This window comes from Ixodes scapularis, unplaced genomic scaffold, assembly GCF_016920785.2.
Source record: "Ixodes scapularis isolate PalLabHiFi unplaced genomic scaffold, ASM1692078v2 PGA_scaffold10__122_contigs__length_95168666, whole genome shotgun sequence".
NCBI lineage: Eukaryota > Metazoa > Arthropoda > Arachnida > Ixodida > Ixodidae > Ixodes > Ixodes scapularis.
Window position 1 is genome coordinate 33,441,891 of NW_024609836.1, and position 12,030 is coordinate 33,453,920.

The 12,030-nt window shown below is 45.5% G+C and overlaps 1 pseudogene; it reads right to left on the minus strand.

The window, feature by feature from the left end:
- The window catches only part of LOC121834760, a 46,772-nt pseudogene that overhangs the window by 28,132 nt on the left and 6,610 nt on the right, over positions 1-12,030 (minus strand).

Consider the following 12,030-nt stretch of genomic DNA (forward strand, 5'->3'; position numbering starts at 1 on the left):
AAATTTCAAATTGTAATATTTTCATTAGTCGCAAAAAAAATTACTAGGCCTACCAGGCCTAAAAATACTTTTGGAAGTCACATACAGCGGCTTTACGAAGCTATAATTTTGGGATATAACTTACCTGTGTATTTTTCAGCTTATTCCCAAAGCTGGACTTAATTAAGTTAAACCTAATAATATATTTTCAAAATGTAATAATACTAATAAATTTATTTTGCGTTCTCTTGATATCATACGTTGAAAAAAAGGGATTCTGCTTTAACCCACCCGCGACAAAAAAAAAAAAAAAACCTTTCTTAACGCATCACACGTCAAAACAGCCAGGGATAAGAGGCGCACTTGTTATGGTGACAGAAATACACGTGTCAGAGCCATACAACGTCTAACAAACCATGGCATGAAATAAATTCTGTATATCTGTAGTGGTACGTATCTCAAAGGAAATTTTGTTTTATTCGGAACCAATTTTTAGTTTACGGAGCGTTAAAAACAAGAAACATGTTTATTACATATTTCTGCCACTGCTATTAACCTGCCAAATTGTAAACCTACAAGCGTAAGAATATTCAACTTATCTACTCGTACTTCTTCCATTAACATAAAAAATATTGACAGAGGAAAATAACTGCCCTAAAGTATATCATGGTTTGATCGGCTGGTAAATTTTGCCACTTCAATGCTGCTGGTGAAATGGGCTGGCACGTAGCCAGGATTTTGTTTCCGGGGGGGGGGGGGGGGCGCATATGACGAAATGCTGTATGAGGGGGAGGGGGGAGAGTAGGCCCCAGCAAAATGGAAGATTTCGGGAGGGGGGTGGGCCCCATGACGCCTCTCCCTCCCCCCCCCCCCATGCTACGTGCCTGGAACTGGGATCACTAAAGTGCATCGCGGTATAAGCAATATAAAGACTTGAAGCTAAACATTTGATAAATATCTGTCTGTTTGGTTAAAAACTTCGAAACCAAAGGAACACCAATCAACCCCTAAAAACTAGTGGCCCAATGTTTCAAAACCGACTTCGTTCTTGTTCAGTAGCAGCTATTATTCTTTGAAGTGCACCAAGTTCTTCTACGCTTGTGGTGATGTTTTCTCTTTCTTCGTCATGTGACATAGAACGTTGATGTATCGGGATGGTAGAGCGCCAAGAGACTATTGATGTTGCCTGGTGAATTTTGAATGTGCCATGAGTCAATAGAAAATATCTGCCAGGGGGTAACTATCGACATCGAGGATGCACGTGCTGTTGAAGTCGATTCACGAAGTCGATATCTGCAGGAACGAATTTGTGCCATGTTTCTACAAACTGCCCAAAAATTCACAAGCCGAACGTTCCTCTGAGGCCCATATAGATTTCTCAACCTCGCGGCTTCGAGGAATATCCAACTATCTGCATCGCACAATTTTCCCTCTCGCTGGACAAACAAAAAACGATGTAAGTAACGCCGGCCACTTTGTGGAACTTGTTTCGCAAAGGAAAGTCAACACTAAAAATACCCGCGTGCCTTACCACGTGGTCTCTCGTTTCACAAGCGTTCCTGTTCATCTGGCAATTTACACGGCCAGAACTGCCCTTCAGAAAGACAAGAACCTAAACGAGAGGACAAAACTAAGTGCGGACCCTTAACAAAATGGCATTACTCGACTTATATAAAAAATATAGGTATATAAAAAATTGGGCATATTTGCCATATAACGCTTATCCGTTAATATGAGGCATATCTGGCCAAATATGCCCAATTTTTTATATATACATGTAATTTTTCAGAATAATTTCGGAGAAATTATTCTCCCGGCTGCCAGGAGATTGACACGCCCTAATTATAGAGGTAATCTGGAAGAGTGCCTGTAGGAAAACGATCAATTGTCGCGAAGTAAGTTGCAGCGCACCTACGTTGACAATACTGGACTTGAAGGTGTAATCCGAGACATATGTCGACACAGGCACGGCAGATCCACTCAAACACAAAACGAGAAGGAAGATTTAACACGATGTAGCACAAGCTGTCATCTGTAGAACCGAACACTAAACGCATCACAAAAAAATTCTTGGGCTTGTTTGAAGAAATCGCTTGTTGCCGATATACGGGAACGACTTTTCGAACGAGATATCATTTACTACACGAGCAGAATTAATCTACAGCAGCCACGCAGTGCGCGCCATACGCCAAACTAGGTCCGCATCCGCAAGCAGGCATTTCGAGATTGCCGACGGCTAATGCATCATCCGTCACACCACGAGACTACGCTTCTTCCATTTCCTGCGCACAGAGGGCGGAGTGAAGCGATAAAAAGTCTACGGCTGATTGGTTCGGCAAGTAATACCTTCTGCCACGCTTTCAGCTTAGGGAGAGAGCAAAAATTAGAGAAGAAAAGGCCAAATCGGAAGTGCACACACAAAATTCTCATTTTATGGGGCATCAATGAGCACAACGAGCGGATTTGTCACTTGTACCCAAAGTTGATAGCGCAGTGAACGCTATGTGGGGCCTGGGACTCCAGGCAGGTGCCGCGTTCTGCCTTATTACCAGCTTCTAGACTGTAGTCACGTGACCCTAACCGGAGACTCGATTGGCCTAAAACATGCATAGCGTCTACCCTGCTGTCATTACCGAGTGAACAGGACAGCTCTATGAAGTCTAGCTTTTGAACTTCCAAAGGCGCTGTCCAGTCCGAAAGTGACCTAAAACGATATGAGTTTTTAAATGAAAAAATAAACGTGGCTTTTTTTTTTTGCGCACGATACTACAAATATATATATATATATATATATATATATATATATAAATTTAATATTATGTATAAACTGTTAGGTTTGAGTTTTTAAATTTCAGCTTTTTTTGCCGAAAGAGTTATACATAAAAGAAACCACGGACAGCACATCTTCCGATTTTCAATACACTATAAATCGCTGACGCTCGCAAACGGAAGGTTGCGATGCTGCTCGAACGGTTTTCGAAAGATGCTGCGTAGGCTACTCCGGGTGCAACGGCTTCGCAGCCGTTCGAAGAGAAAAAGATTCGGGACGACGAAGTACCGCGTTGCATCTTCAGTAAGCTAATGGTTCGTGTTTCCTCGCTAAATTTAGAGGGGGAAATATGAACAAAATTTCTTTCACAGCTAGATCTAGCGGGAATATTGGCGTCACGTGACTTAAGCACCAATTCAATTTCCGGCTAAATTTAGCGGGGCGGTTACACCGACGGCGACGCCGACCCCGCTTAGCGGGGAAACAAGCACCTAAGAGCTGCGATCTCAAATTCATTGTTTGATTAACTCGCTTTCCAATCTTATGCACTTCGTCATATTGTCACACGTCAAACATGCAGCCGAATTTCGTTCGTCTTTTAATCTTCAAAATGCGCAATTGATTAATTAGTCCAAATATCTGAAATAACTTCACTTTAAGGATGTTAACAATAGTTAACCAATTACATGAGACTCATGCAATATAGATCAATCAACTAGTGTCTCGGCGAGTACATATGACGTTTTTTCTTGCACGACCGAAACGGGCCCATATATCATTATCAGGGGATATATTTTTACCCATATATGGCAGTATTTGACTTTTATACAACGTTCTATGGCTGTATTTGCACGCATATATGGCGATATGTGGCCATATTTACGCACTTATATGGCCACATATGACAGTATTTTCCCACTTATATGGTGTTATCTGGCCGTATTTGCTCCCATATATAGTGGCGTCTGGCCATATTTAACTCCTTATATTCTCATATATGGGCATATATAAAATATATCAGGGCTATATATGACCATACCGTACGGGGATGAACTGTGCCGACTCCTCGAATTAAGTCTCAACAGTACATACTTAAGTTTTAAAGGAGAACACTTCAAGCAGACAAGCAGCACCGCCAATTGGCACATCTACTTCCTTTATCATGGCAGAGCTAACCAGGAAAAACACCGAAAAACGTGCTCCGCAGCCCTTTTCTGGAAGCCCTAGAGTGCTCTTCATCTACGACGATGACTGTTTCTGTGTCCTAAAAAAGTCACAAATAAACAGCTTTCTCACAAACCTCAATTCTTTCGAGCCCGCCGTTCAATTTACCGTGGAATACGAGAATAGCAGCACACTGCCTTTCCTCGATGTACTGATCAAGAGAAAAGATGAAGAACTCAAGTTTTCTCGAGTTCTTCATTTTTTCGAGTGACTCAAGCCATCCGACGAGTCACAAAGCATCGGTGGTATCGCCACTCCTATCCAGAGCGAGGGGTATCTGCTTTTCCGAGACAGACAAAAAAAACTTGAAGGAAAAACTGTCATTGCAGCTTTAAAGCTGGTTACCACATCAGCGAAGCGTTGATACAGCGTTGTCCTAGAGACGATGATGATTAGGGTTTAATGGCGCAAGAGCGACTACGGCCATATTGCGCCAAGAAAGTTAATTTAAGGAGCCTTGCATTTACATCTAACTTTACTTATCTATATCAAGTGCAAAAGGCCAATTGCATGTAGGAAACTTAAAACGCGAGCAAATGGTACCAAAGGTCTCTCACCAAGCAAAAAATAAGGATGAAATGGAAGGTGGTTTCTGAAAAGTTCTGATAAATATCTTCGACGTTGATGATCAAAAAATCTACAATTCCACAGGATGTGGAGGACAGTTAACATTTTCCCACACTTTTCACAGAGCTTTACATCTTCACCGCAGAGCAAGTGCAGGTGAGTCAATCGAGAATGACCAATTCTCAAGCGGCATAAAAGAACTTCCGAACGGCGGTCCTTATGGGAGGAACTCTCCCACACTTCTAAGTTGGGCTTAATAATGTGAAGTTTGTTATCTATCTGTGTGTCCCAATCCTGTTGCCATAACTTAATAATTGACTTGTTTAAGGCTGGCTTGAGGTCTTGGTGCGGCAGGCCAAAAGACGTTTCCGTGTAATTTTTTGCAGAAAGTGCAAGATGGTCTGCATTCTCGTTACCGGGAATGCCCACATGACTGGGCACCCAGCAGAAGTTTATAAATTGTCCTAGATGAAAAGCTTTGTTTATCTGAAAACGAACCTGTTGCACAAGAGCGTTCTTGCTGTCTGCTAAAGATGAAATAGCTAAGAGAACACTTTGGGAATCAACAAACAGAACTGCTTTGTTAATGTTATTTTCTAGAACATATTCAATAGCCATCAGGATACCATACAGTTCAGCAGTAAAGATAGTTGCTAGGGGGTTGAGTTGCCTCACTTCACTGAAAGCGAGAGAATAAACTGCACAGCCTACGCAATTCAATGTTTTCGAGCCATCAGTGTAAAAGTGGAGATAGTCACTATATTTCTGCTCTAGCTCTGCGAACTCCCGCAAGAGAACAAGACGAGGAACAACCTTTTTGCTGCACTTCGAAAGTGACCAATCACAAGAGATTGGCACCAAATCCCAAGGAGCAACCCTATAGGCTTGTCTCAACAAAGGAGGCTCATCAAAAGAAAGGTGCAGCGACCTTGCCATGCTCTCAGCCCGGAGGCTCAAGGGCCGAACAATACTGGGCTTATTCTCAAAAAGGCGCAATGATGCAGAGGTCTGCAGAGCAGAGAATGCAGGGTGGTGTGGATCACTATAAACTTTGTAGGCATAGCAGAGACTAAGATATTGTCTGCGTCGCTCAAGGGACATCTGATGTGTTTCAGCATACAGACTCGGCACGGGCGACGTGCGAAAAGCGCCTGTGGCTAGACGCAGGCCAAGGTGATGGATTGGGTCTAACATCTTCAAAGCAGATGGTCGTGCCGACACATATACCGGTGCACCATAATCCAACCGGGACCGCACTAGAGAGTTATAAATTCGCAACAGACATCGTCTGTCACACCCCCAAGTTGTGTGCGACAGCACTTTAAGAATATTGGAAGATCGTAGGCATTTTCGTTTTAGTTCTTTCAAATGGGGTACGAATGTGAGCTTCTTGTCGAATATCACGCCTAGAAACTTGTGCGCCTCCTTAACAGTAATGGTAACGTTATTCAGATGCAAGGTAGGATCCGGTGACAACCCTCGACGCAGTGAAAAAAGAACACATACGGTTTTGTCGGGGGAGAAGCGAAACCCATTTTCGGCTGCCCACTTGCTCATCCTGTTGATTGTCAGTTGCAGTTGACGTTCACAACTATGCAGATTGCAAGAAGAAACTGAAATTTGCACATCATCCACATACAAAGAATAAGATACTGTCGGTGGTATTACCTGAGCCAGGCTATTGATTTTAACTGCAAAAAGTGTGACACTAAGCACCCCTCCCTGAGGGACACCACTTTCTTGAGAAAACACATCTGATAAGGTGGAGCCCAGACGGACTTGGAAAGTACGTCCCATTAAGAAGCTTTGTATGCATCGCAACATGCGACCCCGAACACCGTAAGCATACAGATCCCGCAGGATCCCATAGCGCCATGTTGTATCGTACGCCTTTTGCAGATAAAAAAACACAGAGAGACAGACCTGGCGGTGTACAAACGCCTCACGAATAGAGGTTTCAAGGCGGACTAAGTGGTCCAGGGTGGAACGTCCAGCTCTAAAACCACACTGATTAATGTCAAGCACATTCTCACTCTCCAAGAAATGAATGAGACGTCGGTTAATCATTCTTTCGTAGGTTTTTCCCAAGCAACTTGTGAGAGCAATGGGTCGGTAGCTAGTTGGTTGAGAAGCATCTTTGCCAGGCTTCAGAAGAGCGATTACATTAGCTCTTTTCCAAACCTCGGGGAATGCAGAGCGATGCCACAATGAGTTATAAAAGGTCAACAAACTGCCTAGAGAATCAGGTGACAGGTGCCTTAACATCTCATAATGAACATTATCTGGTCCAGGAGCAGACTGTTTCTTTACACTAAGAGCCACTTTGAGCTCAGAGAGTGTAAAAGGCCTGTTGTACGGAGCGTCACGAGCACCAGACAAATGATTGGTTGTTTCTCTGCTGTCGAACTGAACTTTTTAAAGGCTTCACTGCAGTTGCGTAAACTAGAAACGTCCTGAAAATGTTTCCCAAGAACATTCGCTTGATCTTTCAGAGATGTTGAAGATGATGCAGGGAAGAGAGGAGTTCTGAAAGGTAAGTAGTCGCCCCTAACCTTTCTAAGCCGATCCCACGCTTTTTTTGTAGATACAAAACTACTCAAGGACGTCAAATACTTTCTCCAGGAGCTTCCCTTCGCCTGGCGTCTTGTCCAGCGAGCTTTAGCTCTCGTTTTCTTAAACTCAAGTAAGTTGCTAGAAGTTGGATATCTACGAAAGATGCACCAAGCTTTGTTCTGGGACTTTCGTGTTGTTTTACAGTCATCATTCCACCATGGCTTGCATCTCTTAGGAAGACGACCAGACGTTTGAGGGATACTCCGTGTGGCAGCCTGTATTATAACCTCTGTGACATACAGTGTTGCTTCATCTGGATTCATGTTTGAGATTATAGAAGAATCAATCAGTGCCTCTAATTGAAAAATGGACCAATCTGCCTTATCTAGTTTCCATCGGGGCATTCGTGTTAACAGAGTCGGAAGAGAGACAGTACTCTCTAAAACAATCGGGAAGTGATCGCTCCCAAAGGGATTATTAAAAACCTTCCATGAAAAGCATGGAAGTAATGAAGGTGAAGTAATAGAAAGGTCAATAGATGTAAATGAGTTGTGAGCAGAACTAAAAAAAGTAGGCTCTCTCCCGTTAAAAATACACAAGTTAGATGATAATAAAAACCGCTCAATTACTCGGCCTCGAGAATCGAGGCGAGTACTGCCCCACATGGGGTGATGGGCATTAAAATCTCCTAAAATTAAGAAGGGTTGAGGAAGCTGTCCTACAAGACCCTGAAGTTCGTGAAGTTGCAATGGAACGTTTGGTGGCAAATAAATGGACACAATTGTAATGAGGCGGTCTAAAAGAAGGCGTACCGCTACAGCTTCGAGCGGTGTGCAGAGAGGGACCTCCGAGCAGGCAACCCCGCTCTGCACGACCACTGCTACGCCACCAGAACTGGAACTCAGACGATCTTTGCGGAACACTTGATAACGTCGTAAAATCTGTGTATGATGTGTTTGAAGATGAGTTTCTTGTAAAGAGAGGGCAATAGGCCTAAGATCATCCATAAAATAGTTAACGTCATCAATATTGGGTAAAAGACCACGACAGTTCCACTGCATAAAATGCAAATTCTTCATTTATCTAAAAAGGTGAAGTGTAAAATTAAAAAGAGAGGCAATGAAGAAATTGAGAGTATGAAATTAATGGTTATTTGGGAGGGACCACTGTTTTTTTCCCTTTAGACTTCAAAGTCTGCCACTCCATGTCACCCTCGTCGGATGCAAGAGTGGGTGACTCAGCGGTATCATCCATCGCCTCTATTTCTGGAGGCGAGCCTTTACCTGAAGGTTTTGGCTGGCTCGTTGCACGGGGTGGCTTGCCCCGGCCACGACCAGCCGAAGAGGCACCGGAGGTGCTGGGCAGAGTGTCTTTCAACTCTGCCTCCTCCGGCCCCTTGGTTACTGGGGGAGCGGCACGAGGGTTGTGCCGCTCTTTCGAAGAGGAGGTCCTCTCTGAGGAGGTCGGGCGGGAGTTTCGCCCCCTCTCCCCGGCAGAGGACCGCGATGTGCGGAGAGGTGCGTCATTTGCCGGCCTGTCTAGAACCAGCGAAGCAGCATGTGCACTCCCTCCATGAAGAGGGGGGCACTGCTGCCCTAGCTGGGGGGTTGGGGCCCTGAGGGCTGCCTCCAGAACCTCAGGTGAGACCTGGGTAGCCCTCGACTCCGAGCGTGGTACAAGACCCCTCCGTGCCACGTCGGCGTATGATCCCTTCGACATGAAGGAATACCTTTTCTTTGCTTCGCTATAGCTGATATTTTCTTTGGCTTTAATGGCAATGATTTCCTTTTCTTGCTTCCATATGGGACAGCCACGATAGTAGGTAGGGTGTGGTCCACCGCAATTAACGCAGTGGGCCACATTCTCGCAATTGTCAGAGATGTGATCCTGACTGCCACACTTTGCACAAGTCTCCTTCCCTCGACAGCTGCGTGTTCCGTGACCAAAACGGTGGCAACGGAAACACCGCTGGGGGTTGGGGACAAAAGGGCGGATGTGGCAGTTCAGGTATCCAGCCTTGATTGTTTGTGGTAGTATATGCCTCTCAAATGTAAGGATGACGTGTTTTGAGGGAATTTCTACACCATCTTTTTTGAACATAATCCGTTTTACTGCGACAACGCCGGCACCTTGGAGTCCCTCGAGGAGTTCCTCCTCACTAGTGTGAAGGAAGTCATCCTCAGAGAGGACTCCACGGATGGTGTTCAGTGTGCGGTGAGGGCTCACCGACACTTTCACATCAAGTATGGTGTTCAGCTTGAGAAGCGCTTCACTTTGCTTTTTGTTATTTATCTCAACTAGGAGGTCTCCTGAGTGGAGTTTTTTTAGCCTTGTAGGAAAACCCTACAAGGTGTTCAAGTACTTTGGCTACTACAAATGGTGAAAGCTTTGACACAGGTTTCTGTTCATCGAGGGAATGAACAACGAAAAACTTCGTGAAGTTTTCTACCTCTGGTTCTTTTTCAATAGTCTTGTGTTCAGGGCAGCGCCTTTTAACGGCTTGCCCCGGACGGGGTTTGGAAGAGAGGGGCGCCATAAGAGGGCAAGGAGTGTTCGGAATCTGTGGCGCGCCGCCCACCACGGAGCCCAACGAGGGAATAGGTAACACACCATAACAAATATGGCTTTGCTGGAAGCATTACTCTATTAGCGCTACCCAGAAACTATAACCAAGTGTGGATCTGGACGAGAGTATCTGTCTCCACCCAAGGTTAGCCCTTGCCGCCAAAGGAGTTGAAAAAGGAAAGAAGGGAAATGAGAAGAGTGAAAAGAAGAAGAAGACAAGGGTGAAAGAAAGGAGGGGATAGTAGAAGTGGCGACTAGGCTGAATCATCCTGGTCGGGCCAAGCCAGGACTCCCGTCTACGGGAAGCGGGGGCCGAAGTGGTGTATTGCCTCGCCCGGGGGGCCCCGAAGGGTCCAAACCTACCCCGGGCTCGGCTCAACCACCAGGATGCCCTTTTCCCCGGACACGGGAAAGCCACGCACAGCCAGACGTGGGCAGGCGAACCCGCATGGCTCGGGGTCCGTGGAGACGCCACTTTCCAAACACCTGCTTTCACAGGTGCCCCCTGCGGGGGTTGTCCTAGAGACATCAGCTCTTTATTGGCTGCCATGACCAACACTTTTGATGGTGCGAAACAAATTTGGTGAACGCTAACGTCAGCACGCGCTTAGCGCGGCCTTTTTTTATCGAGTTACCTAAGTCAGGGTCGAACTCCTCGGCGCGTTCAACAACAACAACAAAATTACAAGCATCCGCGTCCTTTGAATAAAGGGTACAAGTGAGCACTGGGACACGTGCTGCCACAAGATGGAATTCGGGTCACCCAACGACTCATGTCAACGCTGGGACGACTAATGCCACAGCCAAAAGATCGCTCCCCTAATGAAAAGAAGCAAGGAGTCAAGTGCAGAATTCCCTACTCTGATTGCCCCGCCAAATCCACCGGCGAAACAAAAAAAAAAAAAAATTACGAAACGCTTCGAACAACAGAAAACGACATGCGCAATTTTGACTAGGAGAGTGTGCACCCTTGATGTCGCGAGTAATCCTGGCAGATACTTTTTCTTGAATCGTAGCACATTCAAAATACACCAGGGCCGATATGCTCGAAGTCGGTTGAGTTTAACCGCTGCAAAAAGTTAACCGCCCTTCTCTACTAGGTACCTAGAAGTACCTAGTCAAGTTTGATGAAGGCTGGATGAGCGATAGCGCCGCGTTTTATTATGGGGTGGTACCTAGTGTCGCCTACCGGTTGTATCGAATAAAAGTGGCTTTCGTGGAATTGTTCGCGAATAAGGGGACCCAAGTTCGCGCACTGCCGGGGTTTCGTGACAAAACGCGGCATACATTCGAGCTAAAAAAAAACACTTTTTATTGATCGTGGTACAGATATTTGGCAAGATAAAACTAAATTAGCCCTTCTTTGGAAAATTTCTAAATGTTTGGCTGTCTGAAGTAAAGACAAGCCTTGTTTAAATTTCCCTGCAAGTTCGAAAGAGGACGACGGAGTTCAGATCTAGAAATGATGAGAAAGGAGTGAACAACGAAAGGAGGGCGGTATACCGGCAGCATGGTTAGCCAGTATGTAAGAACTGTATATAAAACCACCATAAATTGAAAACCGTGTAATTCGGTCCAGTGAGAATAGACCTATTGCTAAATTACTCAAACCTCGAGGAGAAGGCTGAAAATGTAACTCTACGCTTCGCGCGCGTTCCCGCCTTCCCCGTATAGAAGATTCGAAGTAAGTAATCATAACAAGGCTTTCCCGAGCGCGCGTGCAAGGTAAAATTTTTTAGGCTTTTGCTTTAGAACAAGTACGACAGCCAGAGCCTCATCTATACTCACAAAACTGGCAGTTCAATCACGGAGCCATAGGGTGCCTGGTCGCAGATTGGGAGCGAGAGGATCTGGTAGCACAGAGCATGAAAGAGCATTTCTCGGGGAACCTAGACCTGGACGCCGAGGACCCCAGGCAGACTTGTTCGCTCGGGAGAAGTGTGTTTCGGCGTCTCGGTGCAGCGGGGCGCTAGTCACGTGGCTCTCCTCTCATTCGTTGTTAGCCGCTCCACCTTTTCCATTTCGGCGGCCGCTTCTCATGGCGATCTGCCAGGCTTTGTCGGTATATGGGAGGCTATAGGCCACAGCAGACGCCAGCATGCGCAGCGCGAGGAACGACACTTATAGCATGCACCTTGGTGCTTGGGAAATTTATTAAAAGGTCTATTGGGACACTCTCCGTGTCTACGTGCTATCAATACCCGGACGATTGAGTCAAGGCAATCCAATCTAGTATTCGAAAGACATTGCCAAGTCGACAATTACCGCGTTCATTTAGGCTTAGAAATGGCCAGAATCAAAAGACCATCTAAAAAAGACATAAAGAAAGTGAAAGCCGTTTACAACTTCCTGTAACGCCGAATTGGAGCGCA